The sequence below is a fragment of the Zea mays genome, chromosome 8 (assembly GCF_902167145.1).
Source record: "Zea mays cultivar B73 chromosome 8, Zm-B73-REFERENCE-NAM-5.0, whole genome shotgun sequence".
Classification (NCBI taxonomy): domain Eukaryota; kingdom Viridiplantae; phylum Streptophyta; class Magnoliopsida; order Poales; family Poaceae; genus Zea; species Zea mays.
Window position 1 is genome coordinate 164,025,349 of NC_050103.1, and position 20,353 is coordinate 164,045,701.

General features: G+C 47.5%; 1 long non-coding RNA gene across 1 annotated transcript; it reads left to right on the forward strand.

Annotated features, from left to right (window-relative positions):
- The first annotated feature begins 450 nt into the window (after positions 1 to 450).
- On the forward strand, positions 451 to 1,658 carry LOC109941571 (uncharacterized). The gene is made up of 3 exons (XR_002264235.1): positions 451 to 578; positions 688 to 756; positions 1,467 to 1,658. It is a non-coding gene; the product is annotated as an uncharacterized lncRNA (long non-coding RNA).
- The last annotated feature ends 18,695 nt before the right edge of the window (positions 1,659 to 20,353 follow it).

A 20,353-nucleotide genomic window follows, 5' to 3' on the forward strand; every position in this document is an offset into this window, starting at 1 on the left:
TTTTCTCTAGCGCTCAAGTTCGACATTTAATTGGCACTGCAGTGTTCTTGTTACCGAATTAAAGTGCGCGTATGATTTATAATCCAGAAGACTTTGGGGGTCCAATGGCCTAAATCAAGCTGTCCAGGAACTCAGGAAGGAGTTGTTTGTATCCTGGTTGGTTAAGCTTACCGAATTAAAGTGCGCGTATTCAGAGCGATTTGTTTTGCTCTTGTAGATGATAAGCGAACTAGAAAGCCACAGGCATCAACTACCTGTACGCGGAACAAAAAGTAGTATTACAGAACTCAACTTTATGATTTTCCTGGGTTCGTCATGACTATAGGACCTTTTACATGATAAAAAGTCCACGATTCTACATTATTGATGTGTAAATGAGTGTATGAAATTTATGAGTTTTTTTTGCTAAATCCAAATCTCCAATTGCATCTCAGTATGTGTACTATAACAGTATAACTTTGGGACAGTTGTGCCTCTGTGGTTCTAAAGATCTGAAATTATGCAGTTTGAGGTTCCCATATCTCCCTTTGGAAATGCATCCCCCTCTGACTTTACATAGGCATCCTATGTGTGCTGAGGTAATCTGTTGTTTTTGTTTTGATTTTGTCCTGGCCTTGTTCAATATTTGTTCATTTATATGTTGTTGCACTACTTCATTAAAACTTACAATTATAATGTATTTTCCAGATTATTGAAGAAGTTATTCGGAGAGTGCACATACCTTAAAATCAAGCTAGATCGCTGCTTCGACAGGAGGTGGGTGCTTACCATCCTTGTTTCTATTATGTAATCCTCTAAATCACAACAATATTCATTTTAAAATAAATCACCTCCTTCTGAATGTCATGTTATTGTACTTAAAACCAGAAAGCTTTGAAAGGCAAACTTTGAAGAGAGTAAGAAATTTAAAGAACAGCTGCAGGCTTACAAATGAGTATTATTTGCTCTGATTTCTTGAGTACGATCACATGGTGAATTGCATGAATTAACTTAAATATCCAGGGAGCAAGGTTTCTTTGCTTTTTTTATTGCGGTTAATATTTCTATTTGTTCATATCTATTTGTGTAGCCTTCTAAAATTATTGCTGAAGTTGTCTGATTTGCCATCTTGTGACGTGTTTGCTGTCTTGGCCTTTGGAATTGGTTTATTGTGCTGCTTAATCAATTGATTATTATCATACAGAACGAAAAAGAATAGTTGTTTGGTTAATTCAATATGTCATAGGTGGGCTTCTCATTTCTGAAATATGTATAAGTTCATATCAACTTCCTTGGGTTTCTTTTTAGCCATTTTCACTTGCATATCTTTACAAAAGCAACTCCTAACGGTGTGCTGAAACTAATGAAGGTAGAAGGTCTAACTATTTATCATGTGAAGCGCCATCTGATAAAAACATATTTTTTTTATCGCTGCATAGACAGGAAAATGAAAGGAAGCAGTTGTAACATATTTTTGTATGATGCAGAAGGGATGCTCTATAATGCAGCCTGGTAAACCTCCCTCCTAGGCCCAGCTGTCCTCTGCTTTCAGTGTGATTATCTTTGTAAGGGGTTCAAGTGTTGTGAAACTACTGATTTGGGTGTTGCTGATTTTCATCATGATTTTTTCTGTTTGTGTCATCATTTATCATGTAATTTGCTAAACCTTTGGGCACAATGTTCATCATTTATCATGCATATGCTATTTTCGCTGGTATTGGTTTAGGGTGTGATCTCCATCTTTTTTCAGTTTGGTCAGGGAGCGACACTCCTCTTTAAACTAATCAAATTTAATTTTAAATTACTTGTATTCACATAAATCAATATCCATAAGCAAGTCTTTAAACCCATGTTATACAAAAACAATTGATGACTCAATATGCTCAAGCAATTCTTTACATTGGGTATAGTCAATATAGGGGCAGTATGGGATACTAATTGTTTCAGTTTTATTTGACTATGTGGAAATAATTATGTTCTTTTCACTGCATTTGTGTTTCCACTTACCAGTACTGCCTAAACCTTTTCTATCTTGATTTCGTTCCCTTATTTCAGGCAAATAGATTTTAGATATGATATTGTGCTGTCGGTGTTTTGGGTCCGACCGCACACCCGGGGTTGCCCCTCAAGGTGTTTTTAGGAGTAGGACGCTATCGACGACTGTAGCAAAATGGTTCGTGCCGATCGCACGAGGGACAATGGACAAGGTTTACAGGTTCGGGCCGCTTAGAGATGCGTAACACCCTACGTCCTGGTGAGTATGCTTGGTGATTATGGTTACAAGAGTCCTCTCTGGATTGAGAATACAGGGAGTTGATGTGGGTGGCTGAGTAGTTGGGCCGATCGTTCTGAAGGGGTGCTCCCTAGGCCTTATATACTCGACCGTGGGGCAATACACGTGGATATGATAACAACAAGTAACTAAAAGATAGTGAACCTCTCGAGTTTATCCTGCGTGATCCTCGCCGACTTATCCTCGCACGGCTCCGCTGCATGGGGGCTCCCGCGCGGGAAGATCGGGTCTCTGTTGCGATCATTCGCTCGACGATGTGGGCCGTTCGGGTTTGCACCAATCCGGCCTCATGTCGTTCTCCCTTGCTGTTTGTTCTTCCCCAGGCCCACGAAAAAATGACCTTACGAGTTATTGGGCCCTTGGGCCTTTCGTGAGGTCTTTTACTCCTTTAGTGGACCTAGGGGATATCTATCCCCCACAAGCCCCCGATCTTTGGGTTAATTTAGAGGTAATCAACCCGAAGATCCCAGGTCCAGCTTGCAGATGATTCGAAGAAAAATGACTTCCTGTTGTCTCCTTCTGCCTCGATCACTCGTTAACTGAAGCTTAGTTTCGTGCCCGTGCCTTAGAGGTCGGCATTTCAAGTCATAAGATTCTGAACTTCATTGGGCGCACCGAAGGTGCACCCAATGGGTGTAGCCCCCGAGCTTCGAGTAGATTTTAGAAAAGAATCTACTCGAAGGTCTTCCTCAAAGATTATCTCCATTGGTGCTCCTGCGTTTTGGTTGAGGGTTGGCCTTTTAATCTTGTCTCACGCCTTAGAAGTCGGTACTTTCTTGGTTTGGAATGGTAATCCATGGGGTGCACCGGAGGTGCACCCAATGGGTGTAGCCCCCGACCTTCAAATGGATTTTTGAGGATAATCCATTCGAAGGTCTTCCCTTTGTGTCTCTTTGCTTGCAAATTATTCCTTTTGCTTGTAGAAATCGGCACAAAGCTATTTGTATTATGCTTTGGCGGTCAGCATTATGTCATCAATATTTCGCTGCAGAGGTCAGCATATATTTTGTCTTTAGCAGCCGAGTTTGCAGTCTATCCATATCTTGCTAGGTAACGCCATTTATTTGCTTCTGCGACTGATTGGACGTTTGATGGACGTTGTCTGTCCAGTCTTCACGTCGCTTCTGTCGGCCATATCTTGTACTTTGCTGGCTATATTTGGCTTTCCTCTGATCCTTACTGATATCTCATTTTTGTCTTGGGGTATTCACTGCGTGCCCTGCACAGATGTGACCGTTTTGAAAAATATACTGAAAATTCCTGGGCGTCCCCCCCAATGGGTGTGGGCAAGGGACGTCTTGGTACGCTGAGTGTTTTAACCAGTTGCTTCTGAGTAGTAATGTGACGGGACGGCGAGTGTAATCATATCCTTTGCGTTGTTAACTGGAGTCCCAATGGGTGTAGAGTTGCATGAAACGGCGTCAGCCGCCTGACGTGTCTTCAGATGGGTGGGAGTGCTTATTGAATGCTTTGCGACTGTTCAGTGACCGCGGTTGGAAGTGAGCGGTTGCCTTTCCCTTCTATAAATAACGCCCTTGCTCCTCTGGTTTTTTCACATCTCTTCATTGTTCTTTACTGCATCCTTCTCCTCCCTTCTGTCTGCTTCCGCCATGGGCAAGGGTAACAAACGCAAGCGTGAGCCGACTCCTCCGTCGGAGGATTTTGGCGACTCGGAATACTCGGAGGAGGAGTTCTCCTCCGAGTCCGAGGGATCTCCGGCTCCCGTCTCTCCCCCGGCGTCGTCTGATGATTCAGACGACTCCCAGGGGATTGCCGCGGAGGTCTGGACGTACATCCGGGCCGTCGAGCGATCCGGGCTCGAGGGCTCGGATGAGTCTGAGTTCTCCTCGGACGAGGAGGACTCGGACGGCGGCGAGGACGAAGATGACGACGACGACGACGGCGACGACGACGATGGTGGCGACGGCGCCGGTGACGGCAGCAACGGCGGCGGGGGCAGCGGCGGCAAGGGCGGCACCAGAGGCGGCAGCAGCACGGGCAGCACCAGAGGCGGCGACGGCAAGGGCAGCAGCAGCAAGGCCAGTGGCTAAACGCCACTGGTCTTTCGATATTAGTATAGTGTAGTTAGAATAATGTAGTAGTAATGTAGAGTAGTATAGTGTAGTTTAGTAGTAGTAGTAATGTAGAGTAGTAGTAGGGAAGCACCAACTCGCAAAGAGTTGGTTTGCAAGCCTATTATCTTCCCCTTAATGAAAAACCAACGTTGGCCCCTTCTCGATGACTCGCTTTCCCTGATTGTTGAACTGATTCTTTTGATACAGTAGATGAATAAATTGTGCATCACACTGACGCTTCCAGAAGTAGCTGCCGAGTAATATTGTAGTCGGTATCGGCGTTTTAGAAGCAACGCCGAGCGATTGAAGGTCGACATCAGCATTTTAGAAGTAACACCGAGCAATCGAACACGAGATCAGCGTTTTAGAGGCAACGCCGGGTAAGTGGAGGTCGGCGTCGGCATTTTAGAAGTAATGCCGAGCGATTGAATACGAGGTCAGCGTTTTAGAGGCAACGCCGAGCGATTGAAGGTCGGCGTCGGCATTTTAGAAGTAATGCCGAGCGATTGAGTACGAGGTTAGCGTTTTAGAGGCAACGCCGAGTAAGTGAAGGTCGGCGTCGACATTTTAGAAGTAATGCCGAGCGATTGAATACGAGGTCAGCGTTTTAGAGGCAACGCCGAGCGATTGAAGGTCGGCGTCGACATTTTTAGAAGTAATGCCGAGCGATTGAGTACGAGGTCAGCGTTTTAGAGGCAACGCCGAGTGATTGAAGATCGGCGTCAGCATTTTAGAAGTAATGCCGAGCGATTGAATACGAGGTCAGCGTTTTAGAGGCAACGCCGAGCGATTGAAGGTCGGCGTCGACATTTTAGAAGTAATGCCGAGCGATTGAGTACGAGGTTAGCGTTTTAGAGGCAACGCCGAGCGATTGAAGGTCGACGTCGGCATTTTAGAAGTAATGCCGAGCGTTTGAACTCGAGGTCGGTGTGTTAGAGGCAACGCCGAGTAATAGCCGGCCGCATGAGTTATTTTGAGGATAATAACCGAGTGATGAAGTGGCACGTCGGCTTTTTTGGAAATAATTGCCAGATGTCCACGTGGCATGCTGGGGTTTCGGAAATAACCGCCGGGTGATGACTGGGCACTTTTTGAAACGGTATCTGGCCCGAGAATATCCATAAGAGCTGCGCTTTTAGCCGCCTTTGCTTTCCGTGCCCTAGTTCTTACATTCCTGCACCCGAATCCTCTCTGCTGCTCGCCTCCACTCTGCCTGTTAGTAGAATCGATATGGCGCCCAAGAGAAAAACTGCGAATTCATCTGCTGCGGTGATCCCACCAATCGACCCCAACAGCCAGCTGCCTTTCGTAGGTAACCATATGTCCATAATTTCTGAAGCTGAACTCCTTCACCTCGTATCTATCGGGGTTCTTCCTCCGCGGGAACTCTGTTCCTGGCGGATTTGCCACGGGACCACTGTTCCGACAGAGGATACCCATGAATCTGTAGTTTACGCCCCTTTTCTTCTCCGCGGCCTTGGCCTTCCCATCTCTCCCTTTTTCCGAGGCCTTCTTGATTTCTACCACATAAACCTGACCCATCTGAACCCTAACTCAATTCTGCAAATCTCCATCTTCGTTCACTTGTGCGAAGCCTTCCTTGGCGTGCTGCCGCATTTCGGTTTGTGGAAATATCTGTATCATTGCCGCCCTGAGATGGCTGGAGGACAGCATCAGTTGGTTGGAGGTGCCAGTTTAGAGATGCGCCGCGGGCGGAAGACTGAGTACCTTGAGATTCCTGTTAAGGACAGTATCAAGGGATGGCGTCTAGAGTGGTTCATAGTTGACAATTATGGAAATTCTCTCCCTTCCCGGTCGGGAAGACAGCCAGACGTTCGCACTCCAAGTTGGACCGAGTCTCCCACGAACGAGGAGGTAGCTGAGGCAAGTGTATTGCTAGCTGAAGTTGGACTGCTGAAAGAAAGAGGTCTAACTGCTGAAGCTGTGGTCACTGACTTTGTTTTCAAGAACATTCAGCCACTGAAAGACAGGGCCTACCCAGCTTATCTGTATCGGGGGCTAGCCGACTCAACTCGGGTTACCAACAGGAGAATCCCTTCAGCAGACTTGGTGAGCCGTCTAGAAATGATCCTTAGGGGCAAGGTGTCCAATGTTGGTGCTCCAGTGACATACTCGGCCTGGAACCTGCCTCCTCCCAAAGCCTTCACCCTATTTGTATCAAATCCACCTGTTACTGATGGCAGTCTGGGCCTTAGAATGCGACCCTCTGCTGAAGAAGTGAGTACTTTGGTTGCTTCGCTCGGGGAGATTCCTGATGATGAACGACAGGTTTATTTTGAAGTGCCTCTGAACCCTAGTGATGCCGACATAAATGACATGCTTGATCTGTTAGCTGAGGATTCATCCGACGCTGCTCCTGCTGGTACGTTGGCAGTGGTGCCTCTCCCAGAAGTTGATACAATTTTGGATGTTCAGAAACCTGTCAGCACTCGCCCGAGGCGCCCTAGCCGAACCAATCAGCCTGGGCCTTCTGCTGATGAGCAGAAGAAGAAGAGAAGACGCCTCCGACGAGTATCCAGTTTTGATGAAGACGCTGGTACCTCAGTTCCTGCCGCTGAAGAAGTGCCTGCGACTGGACCTACTGACGCTGATCCCAATGGGTGTACCCAGACTGCTACTGATCCCAATGGGGGTGCTGCTTGTGTTGTCACTGTGGAGGATGAGGAGGAAGAGGATGAAGTTCCTTTGACTCGGAAAAACAGTCGACAGCTCATCGCCGGCGGTGAGAGTAGTGGAGTTCCTTCTCCTGCTCTGTCTGCCCTCATTGGTCTGCAAGAACTGTCTCTGGCCAATTTCGATCAAACTCTTGAGGACATGGTCCCAGAAGACTTGCTATCAGAGCCAGTGGGTGATGATGCAACAGAGGCTTGTGCTGCCGTGCCTGATGCTGGGTTGAGGTCATCCCGTGCCTCGTCGACCTTAGAGCGCGATCTCGAGGGTCGGGAGACTGACTTGGATCGTCCTGGTCCCATGGAAGTAGTTGAGGGCCCATCAACCTTAGAAGTGGTTACTGCAGAGAGCCTGGACCTCAAGAATGGTGCTATCGCATGCCCAGCCCCCGAGGATGTCGCCGGGGATGACTTAGCTCGGGTGAAGAGTATAAGCCACTGCCCAGCCCCCGAGGGTGCTACCGGGAATGATCCGGCTCAAGTGGGCGGCGCCAACTATGACCCAGCCCCCGAGGGTGCCCGAGCAGGGTCTCCTTCCTGTACTTCCATGGACGTTCACGCAGGATCTCCTCCACACTCTGGCTGCATGGTGGTAGCCCAAACTTTGGGTCAGGAGGTCGCTTTAGAGGGCAGCGTCCCTGCCGACCAAGTGCTGGGCTCTGTTGAAAGCGCTGAGCTGATTTCTGCTGGTTCATTGCAAGCTGCTCCGGGTGGCGGTCTTACATCTGCCTATCAACTGATTTCTCCTGACTTGGGAATACCTTCGTTCTTTTCCAACCTCCAGGTACTGTGATGTGTTTTAGCTTGATTTTTACGTTGTATGAACTTCTGTCATTATACTCACTTGTTCTCCTTATCAGGCTTTGGTGGATGGGATGGCTAGCCAGCTAAGATTGCAGGGTGCTTCCGTCCCAGAAGTGGCCTCGTCTCTTGCGTGCTGGAGCCCAGTGTCACTCCAGCGCCGTGTATCCGAATTGGAGACAACCAACGCTGGTTAGTGCCCTTTTTTCTTTCTCTTTGCCTTGGTTGTGGACTATTTTACCTTTTGACCTCATTTTGTTTGATTACCTCTTGCTAGGAATGACTCGGCAAATTGCAACTCTTGAGGAAAAACATTCCCGAGATCAGGCTGAAATGGCTCGACGGTGCGCTGACTTTGAGGAGAAGTACTTTCAGAGCCAAACTGAGTTGAATCAGGTCTCTGCTGCCTTGGATGACGCCAATGCCCTGAGTTCTTCTCTCCATGCTCGGCTCGACTCTGAAAAGGTGACTTACAAAATTGTGCCTTGCCTTGCTGTGTTCCTATCACTTGTTTAGTTTCTGAAGGGGTTGATTTTTGTTTGCAGGAAGAAAAGCGTATCCTTGCTGCTTCTCGTGACAATCTTGACAGATTGTATCGTGATTCCAGTAACTCGCTAACCATCTTGGAGAGGAGTCATCGCTTCACAATGGAGGAGTTGGACAATCAGCGTTGTAGGCTGCAAGAATCTTCAGATGAGGTGACTCGCCTCAAGCAGTTGATATCAGCAAAGGATGCTACTATCAAAGAACTCCGAGCTTCCAAGAAGTCCATCGCCCAGGAGTTAGAGACCGCTCGACTGGCTGCTAAAGTTGCCGAGGAGACTGCTGTTACTCTCAAAGCCCAACGCGACAAAGCCATGGACAAGGCTATTCGGGCGGGACGAATCTTGATGAGGAGACCCGGCGTGGTTGTTCCTGAGGACATAAGGGCTGACGTGATCGCTGCCCCTGATTCCTCGAGTCGCCCTTCTTCGTCGGTCGCTCCTGAGAAAGACATTGCCAAATAGAAAACATTTTGCGTGCTTTGAGCGCGCAGTTAGTATGATCGAGTTAGAAGACCTCAGTTTGGTATTCGGATGATATAACTGCTCTCTTATTGTATCAGAATTCATTAGTTCGTAATTTTGCAGTAATGGAACGACGCACGATGATTATGAGATTTGTTTGCGGGATATAGAAGTCATCCCCTTAATTGCATGGGCATGAGCATGTTGCACCGGCTTTTAGTCGCCACTGACTTTAGCCGATTGATCCGTTAGCAGGGCATAGTGGTCACCCCGAGTTAAGTAAGCGTGAGCATGTTGCACCGCCTTAAGTCATCGCCGACTTAAGTCGATTGCTCCGTTAGCAGGGCATAGTGGTCACCCCGAGTTAAGTAAGCGTGAGCATGTTGCACCGCCTTAAGTCGTCGCCGACTTAAGTCGATTGCTCCGTTAGCAGGGCATAGTGGTCACCCCGAGTTAAGTAAGCGTGAGCATGTTGCACCGCCTTAAGTCGTCGCCGACTTAAGTCGATTGCTCCGTTAGCAGGGCATAGTGGTCACCCCGAGTTAAGTAAGAATGCAAGTCAATCGTAGATGAACTGAGTATCTTTGAAAACCTCTTTTTTATTGATGACATATTTCCACTTTACAGATTACATCGTTGTCCCAGCAGTTTTGAGATACAGCTAGGGATAAAACTTTCTGAGGTGTTCTATATTCCAGGAGTTCCCAACTTCTGTGCCATCCATCTGAGTGAGACGATACGATCCAGGCCGAGTGACTTCTGCTACCACAAAGGGTCCTTCCCATAAGGGTGATAACTTGTGCCGTCCCTCCCCCGTTAGAATTCAGCGGAGGACGAGATCTCCTACTGAGAAGAATCGTTGCCGCACGGCCTTGTCGTGATAGCGTCTTAGAGTCTGCTGGTACCGTGCTGATTGGATCACTGCATTTAGCCGTTCCTCCTCGAGTACATCAATATCCTCTAGTCTGGTGGCCTCAGCTTCTACTATACTGTCGAAGATCAACCTTGGCGCCCCAAACTTGAGATCAGCAGGTAGCACTGCCTCCGACCCATAGACCATGAAGAAAGGGGTGTTCCCATGCAGGGCTCGGCTAGGTTGGGTTCTTAGGCTCCAAACAACATAAGGCAATTCCCTTATCCACTTTCCTGCGAATTTTTCATTCTTATCGAAGACTTTTTTCCTGAGTGCCTCCAATATCATTCCGTTGGCTCGCTCAACCTGCCCGTTGGCTCTTGGATGTGCTACAGATGCATACTTGATCTGAATGCTCTTTTGCTCGCAGAAGTTGAAGAATTCTGAACTGGTGAAGTTGGATCCTAAGTCAGTGATGATGCTGTTTGGTATCCCGAATCTAAATATTGTGTCTTGTATGAATTCCACGGCTTTAGCAGAGGTTAAAGAAGCAATGGGCTTGAACTCTATCCATTTAGTGAATTTGTCAATCGCCACCAATACATGAGTATATCCCCCTTGAGCTTTCTTGAAAGGTCCAATCATATCCAGTCCCCAGCATGCGAAAGGCCAGGTTACTGGTATGGTCTATAGTTGCTGTGCGGGCATGTGCTGTTGCTTTGACAAGTATTGGCAAGCTTCACACCTCTGAACTAACTCGGCTGCATCATTCTTTGCTGTTGGCCAATAGAATCCTGACCTGAAGACCTTCCCAACTAGTGTTCTGGAGGCTGCATGTATTCCACATTGCCCAGCATGGACCTCCTCCAGAAGTTGCTTCCCAGTGGACGGGAGAATGCACTTCATGAGAACACCTGATGCACCCCTTCTGTATAGTATCTCCCCAATGAGTGTGTAGTGAGTCGACTGTCTGGCAATGCGCTCTGCCGAGTTCTTGTCATCTGGTTCTTCTTCATTCTTTATATACTTAATGATCGGCCTTCTCCAATCGTCAGAGTCTGACTCATGTTGATTTATGATGTTGCACTCTTCTGTTTGATCCATTGAGATACTCGGCTGTAGAATTTCTTGCATGAAGATTCCAGGTGGGACCTGAGTTCGACTGGATCCGAGCTTGGATAGTACATCAGCTGCTGTGTTACGATCCCTTTCCACATGATGAAATTCCAGACCCTCGAACTTGTCTTCCAGCTTTCGGACGGCAGCGCAATATTTTCCCATTGAATCACTTGAGCAATCCCACTCCTTGTTTATCTGGCTGATAACTACCAGATAATCTCCGTATACCATCAATCTCTTGACGCCCAGTGATATGGCAATGTTTAATCCATGGATCAGAGCTTCATACTCGGCTGCATTGTTGGAGGCCGGGAATAGTAATTGGAGGGCGTACTTGAGGTGTTCGCCTCCAGGTGCAGTGAAGAGAATCCCTGCTCCTGCTCCCTGCAGCTTCAGCGAGCCATCAAAATACATTCGCCATACTTCTGCAGTCTCTGGATTATCCGGTACTTGCTGTTCGGTCCATTCTGATACGAAATCAACTAGTGCTTGGGTTTTGATGGCGGTGCGAGGTCGGAACTCGATGTCGTGGGATCCCAACTCACAAGCCCACTTGGCTATTCGGCCAATAGCTTCCTTGTTGCGAAGAATGTCCCCTATTGGAAAACCAGTGACTACTATGACTTTGTGGTCGTCAAAGTAGTGACGCAGCTTGCGGGCAGTTAGAAGTACTGCGTATAATAGCTTCTGAACTTGAGGATACTTTTTCTTTGAGGGGCCCAGAACTTCACTAATGAAGTAAACAGGATGTTGTACCGGGTAGGCATGTCCTTCTTCTACTCGCTCGACTACCAACGCGGTGCTTACCACGTGAGTCGTGCAAGAGATGTACAATAGCAAATCTTCAGCCGGTTGAGTTGATGTAGCTCGCCGGGGTGGTTTCAGTACTGGTGGTGTTGTCAAGAATTTTTTCAATGCATCTAGAGCTTCTTGTGCTTCTGAAGTCCATTGAAACTTATCCACCTTCTTGAGCAGCTTGTAAAACGGCAAGCCTTTCTCCCCCAGCCTGGATATAAATCTGCTTAGAGCCGCCATACATCCAGTGAGTCGCTGAACCTTCTTTTGTGATCGAGGAGCTTCCATTTTCATGATAGCTTCAATCTTATCTGGATTAGCCTCAATTCCCCGGTGGCTGACGATAAACCCGAGCAACTTTCCTGCTGGTACCCCGAAAACACATTTTTCGGGATTGAGCTTCCATCTATATCGTCTCAGGCTGTTGAAAACCAGCTGCAAGTCTTCGATGAAGTTTTCCGAATTCTCTGTTTTGATTACCACATCATCTACGTAGGCCTCCACACGCTTGCCCCAGTGATCGGCTAAGCATGTTTGAATGGCTCTCTGATAAGTCGCTCCAGCGTTTTTGAGGCCGAACGACATGGAGGTATAACAGAAAGCACCAAACGGAGTAATGAACGCCGTTTTTTCCTCATCTTCTTTTGCCAGACTAATCTGGTGATACCCGGAATAGCAATCTAAGAAAGACAACACAGAACATCCAGCGGTGGAATCCACCACCTGATCTATCCTCGGGAGCCCGAAGGGATCCTTCGGACAGTGTTTGTTGAGATCGGTATAGTCGACGCACATGCGCCAATCCACTTTATTCTTTTTGAGTACAAGAACAGGATTGGCTAACCACTCAGGGTGTAATACTTCTCTAATAAATCCAGCCGCGACCAGGCGAGCTAATTCGTCACGAATGGCCTCTCTCTTGTCGGGCGTGAAGCGACGTAGCTTTTGTCGAATCGGCCTCGCCTGGGGGTAGACTTTCAGTTTGTGCTCGGCCAGTTCTCTTGGGACTCCCGGCATATCCGCAGGTTGCCATGCGAATACGTCTCGGTTATCTTGCAGAAACTGGACGAGCGCGCTTTCCTATTTGTCGTGCAAGCTGGAGCTGATGATAGCCGTCTTGCGCTCGTCAGCGAACCCCAGGTTGATTCTTTTGGTTTCTTCAGTCGGCCGCATAGAGGTCGCGGCCTGAGCTTCATTCGCCGGTACTGTGAGGTCCTCCTCAGGCTTATAGTTCGCCGGTGTAGAAGGAACCGTCGACGGCTTGGTGGTGAGGGCTGCTTGAATGGCCACTCGGAAACACTCTGCGGGGCCTTGGAAGTCGGCGCGCACAGTTATGATTCCTCGCGGTCCTGGCATCTTCAGTATCATATATGTGTAATGTGGAATGGCCATGAACTTGGCCAATCCCGGCCTTCCGATGATGGCGTTGTACCCGCAGTCGAAGTTCGCCACTTCAAACCTCAGGAACTCGGTTCTGTAGTTCTCCGGAGTTCCAAAGGTGACCGACATGTAAATGTGGCCCAGCGGGTATTCCCCTTCAGTCGGCACGATGCCGAAGAAAGGGGTGTCTGACTTGTGAAGCTCTTTGAGGTGAGCTCCCAAGCCTTGGAGTGTCCGGGGGAAGGTGACGTTGATGCTGCTCCCCCCGTCCACTAGCACCTTCTTCACCCGGCTCTCTCGGATCACCGGATCGACGAGGAGCAGGTATTTGCCGGGGTGGTCGAAGTTGAGCCATTGATCTTCCCGAGTGAAGGTGATCGGATGTTCTGACCACCGGTATGGGGCGGGAGGACCGGTGGTCGCCACCAGTATCTGGCGGTCGTTGAGCTTTTGTTGTCTTTTGTTCTCCTGCGATCCGTGTCCGCCGAAGATGACGTTGACCTCCCTGTCAACGCGTGGGAAAGCTCTTCCTCCCCCCTCTTCCTGCTGATGGGGCTGTCGTGGTTCATCTGGTCCTCCCCTCGGCGGAGGAGGCGGTAGAGGTTGGAAGGGTCGGCCGTGCCCGACGGAGTGCTTGAAGTCCTGGCAGTTACGAAGAGTGTGGCGCATGTCCTTGTGGTACGGGCACTGGGCGTCGAGGATGTCGTCCAGCGTGCGCTCGCCTCCACGAGGTCCTCCTCGGGCGCGAGAGGCGGGTGGTCCGGCGGCGTGTACTTCTTCGCGGGGCCTTTTCTCCCAGCGTTTGTCGGTCGGCTGGTTCGTGTCGCGTCGTGGTGCTGCCGGTGCGGGCTTCGCTCCTCCGATGAGGTCCTGAGCTCGCTCGTCGGCGGTGATGTAGAGGTCGGCTTCCCGGAACAGCTCCTCGGAGGTATTCGACGCCTTCTGTAGTATGGCTCGGACAAAAGCCGAGTCGTTTGATCCTCTGTAGAAGTCCTCGATCACGGCCGCCTCCGTGACCTCGGGGATGCGATTTCTCATGGTCTGGAACCTTTTGAGGTACGACCGGAGAGTCTCATCCCCTCGGCGCTTGATGGATTTGAGGTCCCATGGTTGCGCCGGTTTGTCGGAGAGGGACTGGAAGTTGGCGGTGAAGCGTCGACTGAAGTCTCCCCAGTCGTCGATGCAGTGTCAGGGTAAGTGTCGTAGCCACTGCAGCGCATCTTGCCCAAGGACGATGGGCAAATACGCGGTCATAACGTCCTCGGATGCCCCGACAGCTCGAGCAGCGGTGGTGTAAACGGCCAGCCAACCCCCTGGATCCTGCTTAGGTTCATATTTGTCAATGTTGGATACCTTGAAGTTGGGAGGCCACTGAATGGCCCTAAGGCGCGGAGTAAGGGCGGACACTCCGCACGTGTCCTCCTGTCGTCGGGGACGATGTCTGTCCCGGGGAGGGGAGTTGTGATTGTAGTTCCTCGACCGTCCCCGGGTGGTACCGCCAGTTGAAGCTGTTGCCGACTCAGTCCTGGTGGCCTGGCTCTGAGTCGGGATGCCATGATCCCTGTCATACTCCTCCCGACGGCGAATCTCATTCTCATGCTGCCGTTCCCGCGAAGCATTGATGGAGCTTCGCGCGTCCCGGCGGCTGTTGATGGCGTGTCGCAGATCGTTCGGCAGATGGGCAAGCGGTAGAAGATGGTTGGCTGCTTGGGTGAACAAGCGTCGGTAGCCCTCAGCGTCGGGAGTCCGAGGAAGTCCATCTGCTATCCGAGCCAGTACCCCTCCGACTTCGCTTGGCGTGTTCATAGCTCGGGCGAAGTCGGGATTTAGGTTGCGTCCGAAGAGTGGATTCTCCCGGCGTTGCCTTGCATCTTGCTCGGCTTGTTCCTGAGCTCGCCGGCGATCACGTCGTCGAGAGTTCCTTCGTTCTCTGAAGACGCGTTCTTCCGGAGTTTCTCCTATCTCTGAGACCTCGTCTCGCGAGACAGGCTGCTCCGGATCTCGCTCTCCGGCTGCGTGATGTCGTCGAACGTTCCTGCGCCGGTTCCTCCGTCGGCGGGATTCTCGTTGAGGTGGTTCTTCTCCGGGTGCGGTTGGTTCGTCGTCAGAGACGGCAGGCGACTCCACTCTCCCGATGAAGAGGATGTCGGGGTAGAATGGCGTTGCTGTCGTGGCGACTTTCTTTCCGTTCTCCTTTGAGGTCGGAGGAACAGGAAGAACGGCTTGCTTCTCCCCAGTCTTCCTCTTCCTCGCAATCCGTGTCCATTCTGTTGTCGGAGAGGTAGACAGTGGAGTCCTCCGGTTCAGCGGGCCCTCGGCTCCTGACCTTCCGGAGGCGATCTTTTTCCGAAGAGCAGGAGGTTGCGCTTTTCCGGCATTTTCGGGGTTTGTTGGAGGAGACTTCTTTTCCGGCGGATCCGCGATACGGTGTAGAATTCCCTCTTCATCCGCTACAGACGAGATCGTCCCAAAGCGGAACACGGATCCGGGACGCATGGTGATCTTGCTGCAGAAGGTGACGGCCATTGAGCTAGCTTGGATCGTCGACACACCCCCTACCTGGCGCGCCAGCTGTCGGTGTTTTGGGTCCGACCGCACACCCGGGGTTGCCCCTCAAGGTGTTTTTAGGAGTAGGACGGTATCGACGACTGTAGCAAAATGGTTCGTGCCGATCGCACGAGGGACAGTGGACAAGGTTTACAGGTTCGGGCCGCTTAGAGATGCGTAACACCCTACGTCCTGGTGAGTATGCTTGGTGATTATGGTTACAAGAGTCCTCTCTGGATTGAGAATACAGGGAGTTGATGTGGGTGGCTGAGTAGTTGGGCCGATCGTTCTGAAGGGGTGCTCCCTAGGCCTTATATACTCGACCGTGGGGCAATACACGTGGATATGATAACAACAAGTAACTAAAAGATAGTGAACCTCTCGAGTTTATCCTGCGTGATCCTCGCCGACTTATCCTCGCACGGCTCCGCTGCATGGGGGCTCCCGCGCGGGAAGATCGGGTCTCTGTTGCGATCATTCGCTCGACGATGTGGGCCGTTCGGGTTTGCACCAATCCGGCCTCATGTCGTTCTCCCTTGCTGTTTGTTCCTCCCCAGGCCCACGAAAAAAATGACCTTACGAGTTATTGGGCCCTTGGGCCTTTCGTGAGGTCTTTTACTCCTTTAGTGGACCTAGGGGATATCTATCCCCCACATGTGCGAAATGCAGGCTGACCTTGGAGGAAATACAGTGCTGGCAGTGTCAACTAAAGCTTGCAAAGCTGGTGCTTCTAAAAAAGAGTTGTCGCTTTTCTTCTAAAATCATCATGATTTGATAAATGTGTCATGCCACCGCACATAATTCTCATTCTCAGGTCATTGGACACTTGTTGTTGTGCATGTTCCACTGTACAAGCATATAGGCGATATTGTTGGCAAAACGTATTTAGGCAATTTGTTGTTCATGCATATCAACCATATCAATATGTTTGGTTGTAGTTCTGGAGTAACTATAAACATTTATTATTTGTAGGAAATTATGATCCTTCCTGTTGGTGCTATAAACTTTGAAGAAGCAATGTAGATGGGTTCAGACACCTGTCACCATCTCAAGGTATCCTTCACTTCCAATAATGTACTGTAGATACAACTTAAGTCGCTATATGATGAGGCATCACAAGTCATATATGACCATGGTGACTGACAAACTAATAGTTTTTGTTTCCTTAAAGCATTGCCATTATTCTTTTTAAGTCGATTTTAAGGCATTGTCCTGAATAGTGAATACTGGTGTGTTCTCTTCCAGTCCTAAGCTATATTTGAAGCAACATATAGTTCCTCCACAGAAACAAGTTGTAGTGCCCTCTATTTGATCTTGTCACTTTGTTAGTCACAAGTCACCGGTATACCTTATAGTGGTCGTTAGAAAAATATACTATGCATAATATTCTAGGTTATTTTTCTGTAATTGTAGTTAGAACCTTAGGCACATAAGGCTAGCCTATGAACCTGACAACCTGCAATTGAAGGTTTTTGCATTCTGTAAGCTTGAAACCCTTTTTGGGCTATCCCACATTCAACGTAGGCATACTGTGATGCAGTTCAGTGATTAGTTGATATCGAATGGCATATCTAAGATTGGCTTATCTTTCCATTATCTTTTCTAAACTGGTATGTTCACTGCAGAACATAAGGGAGACAACTTTTGTGCTTCACAAGCTGTCTATGGCCAAGGCTAAGCGATACCTTGATGATATTATTGCTCACAGGCAGTCAATTGTCTTCCGGAGATACTGTGGTGTTGTTGGTCGCACTACACAAGCATAGTCTCGACATTCCAATGGTTAAGGCCACTAGTCTGTTAAATAGCTAGGTTCATTTTGGACTTGCTGAAGAATGTTGGGAGTAACACTGATGTATATCTTATTTCTCTTTTCTTTTTAAATGTGCACAAGATTTTCTACTGTTTGGTTTGTCTTGCATTTCTGTTATTTTTTTGTGAAAGGCTTGGTTGTGGACAACCTCTACGTTTCACTTATCCAGGTGAACCTAGCCCAGAAGCAGCACAGACACATAGATAGTATGTATTTGAAGGATGGGCATTCATTCATGTAATGATGTTGAATAACATATTTAACTTTGTTGTTTTGCAGCGTACATGTCCTCACCTTGCCACAGTGAGCTGTTCCTGTTAGAGAAGGAAGATCCCATGAAGAAAGAGGTATTTCACATGTTCATCAAATTTCAAATGCCATCTAGATATTTTGAGGATCTTGCATTGGTTTTTAGAGTTGTTTTGACTTTGGTTCTTGTGATACATGCTCTGCAGCATCCTTCCATTTTAGTTAAGTAAAACTGCCTAACAGATGGTTGCCGACATTTTAGGTAAGGAAACGGGTGAAGCGCTCGGAGTCTAGGTGGGGCCGGTGAGGATTCAACGCTCGAAAGAGGCCCTGTAGGCAGCGTCGGACGGCGGTGGCGGTTGACACAATCTTGGAGCAGGCCTTCATTGAGGTCAGAGCTGGCACGCGGTGGTCTCCTCGGTCCGCAGTGTGGTCGGCCTCGTCTGTACGAAAGGTTCGACACTGCTTCCCCTTTCCTTGACCTTTGAATATGAAATGCGTAGATCTGTGCAATGGAATGGTCTGTGAAATGGTTGTTCCTTGATCACTGAATATGAAATGGCTAGATCTGTCAAATACCTTGTTATATGAAAAAATTTGTTCCTCGAATACGATGAGTACTACGATGCCAGCGCTTTCCACTCGTGTACACAGAAATTGTTTTGTTGATGACGACCAAAAGTATGCGCTAACTCATCTTCCTGTCTATGCACCAGCGATTCCCTTGAAACCCTTAATATGATTTTGCATTAATTATTTCTCACTGATCTGGCAGATTTAGGAAGGCTATATTTACTTGACCTGCTACCTTTCTTTTACATAGTGAATTAGTACAGATTTACAAATTGTAAGTAAACACGCATGTTGTTCGTTCCTCAGTAATTCACATGCCCGATGATATCTTATTTGTAAGTAGACACACCTGATGCGTCACTAACATCTCTACTCCCTTGCACTCCCAAGGAAAAATATGTTCATTGTAGTTTTAATGCATAATTTTGTAGACTTGCAGTATGCAACCAAGGATTAAATGGTTAGTAACATATATGTGCTCTTTTACCATCTGTCAAGCTGAACTTGGAAAAGTAGCTAACATTTTCTACCTGCTCCTATATGTCATCCATGGCATCTTGTTTTGCAGTACCCAGGCCACCCGACAATTTGAGTAGTATCACCAATTGCGTTATGTTTTCTAATCCTTGTATGTGGTAGTAGATGAAATTGTAAACTAATTAGACTATTGCATCTTCCATTATCACATAGTGTATTCATGTTTATTTAAGTTTTAGTGCACAATTTAGGTACTTGAATTTTCAGAGATGCTCTGAATTTAGTTACTCAAATTTTTTAATTGAGTCACTGATGGGTTAGCATTGCAGGGGAGTCAATTTGATTTACCAAAACTGCATGCTCAGTGGGTTCCCTATTTTAGTAACATCTGGATTCAATTTTGATTTACCAAAACTGCATTCTTTAGATAGCGAGAAATCTAAAATACAAGATGACTAATTGCATAATTATTCAACCCCCCCCCACGAGCGCTTCCCCAGTGGATGCGTGCATGCCCGCACCGGCGGTGGCTCCCTCCTCTCTGGCCGCAATGGCAGGGGGACCCTGCATCGGCGTGAAACACACTTGTAGGTGTACTGAAACAATTCAGAACAAACAACCTTCGATATCTGGTTAATGAAAAGCACATAAGTAGAAAATAAAAAATATACCTTTCAGTGAATTGTGCTCATTTAGCCTCTGTAGCCATGAACACACTCACTAGGTACAAATCTAGGTTCTGAATGCATGATATTCGATAGGAATCACAATTTCAGAGGGCAACTTCTATTAATTTCATTCGAAACCTAGACTCTAACAACAAAGGTATTTAATATGTTCAAAATACTTCATTGTAAATCATGTTTTCTGAGGAAGCATTGTATGATGTTTGTAAAAATATATTTGGTTATTATTAGACTTACTTTCTGTTGTTTGAACCTAAACAGTTCTTCTGTCTTCTCTTGCAATGCTAATTCATGCATGCTTTTTCAGTTTATTGATCTCAGCCTTAAAATAGCTTGGTTCGGTCAACTCATCAGTGTCTAATCTGCAATGCAGATTCGTGCATCCTTTTTTTATTGACGCTTGAAAGCAAAATGCATATCATAATTTTGGTTGATGAATCTGTGGAATATTCAGCAATCTAAGCTGACTCGAGGTCACTTGCAACGTTACTTCTGATCTGAAATATTCAGGTCTCCTTATAAAAAGAGAATGCTTTTAACATCTCAATTATATCATTTTTAGATCACATGCGACCATCTTCAATCATGTTGTACAAGGACAAGATTGTTCTCATTCTTAACTACTACAAGCAAAGCGACTTCCAAATAGGAAGCAATGGTTTCACATATTCCTCGAGGGTCCTTTTTTTGAAGGTTCTTTGATGGGGGAGATGCAACAAGTAAGCATGGCACTAGATAGATCTAATGTTTAGTATGCTAACTGAAGTATTAGAGTTTTATCTTTGAAATGAATGTTCTTCACTAAGGTAACTTGTTGATACAGAATATCACCTTGAGAGGTATATGTTTGTGTGTTGTTACAAAATTAATATGATAACATACATTGATATACCAAAATTGTTGTATTTTATTATATTGATTTCGTAGCAACGCACGGGCATATACCTAGTATATATATATATCGAATAAAATCATAATAGCTTTATTGTTTTTTTTGCCTAAGTTACTATTATTTT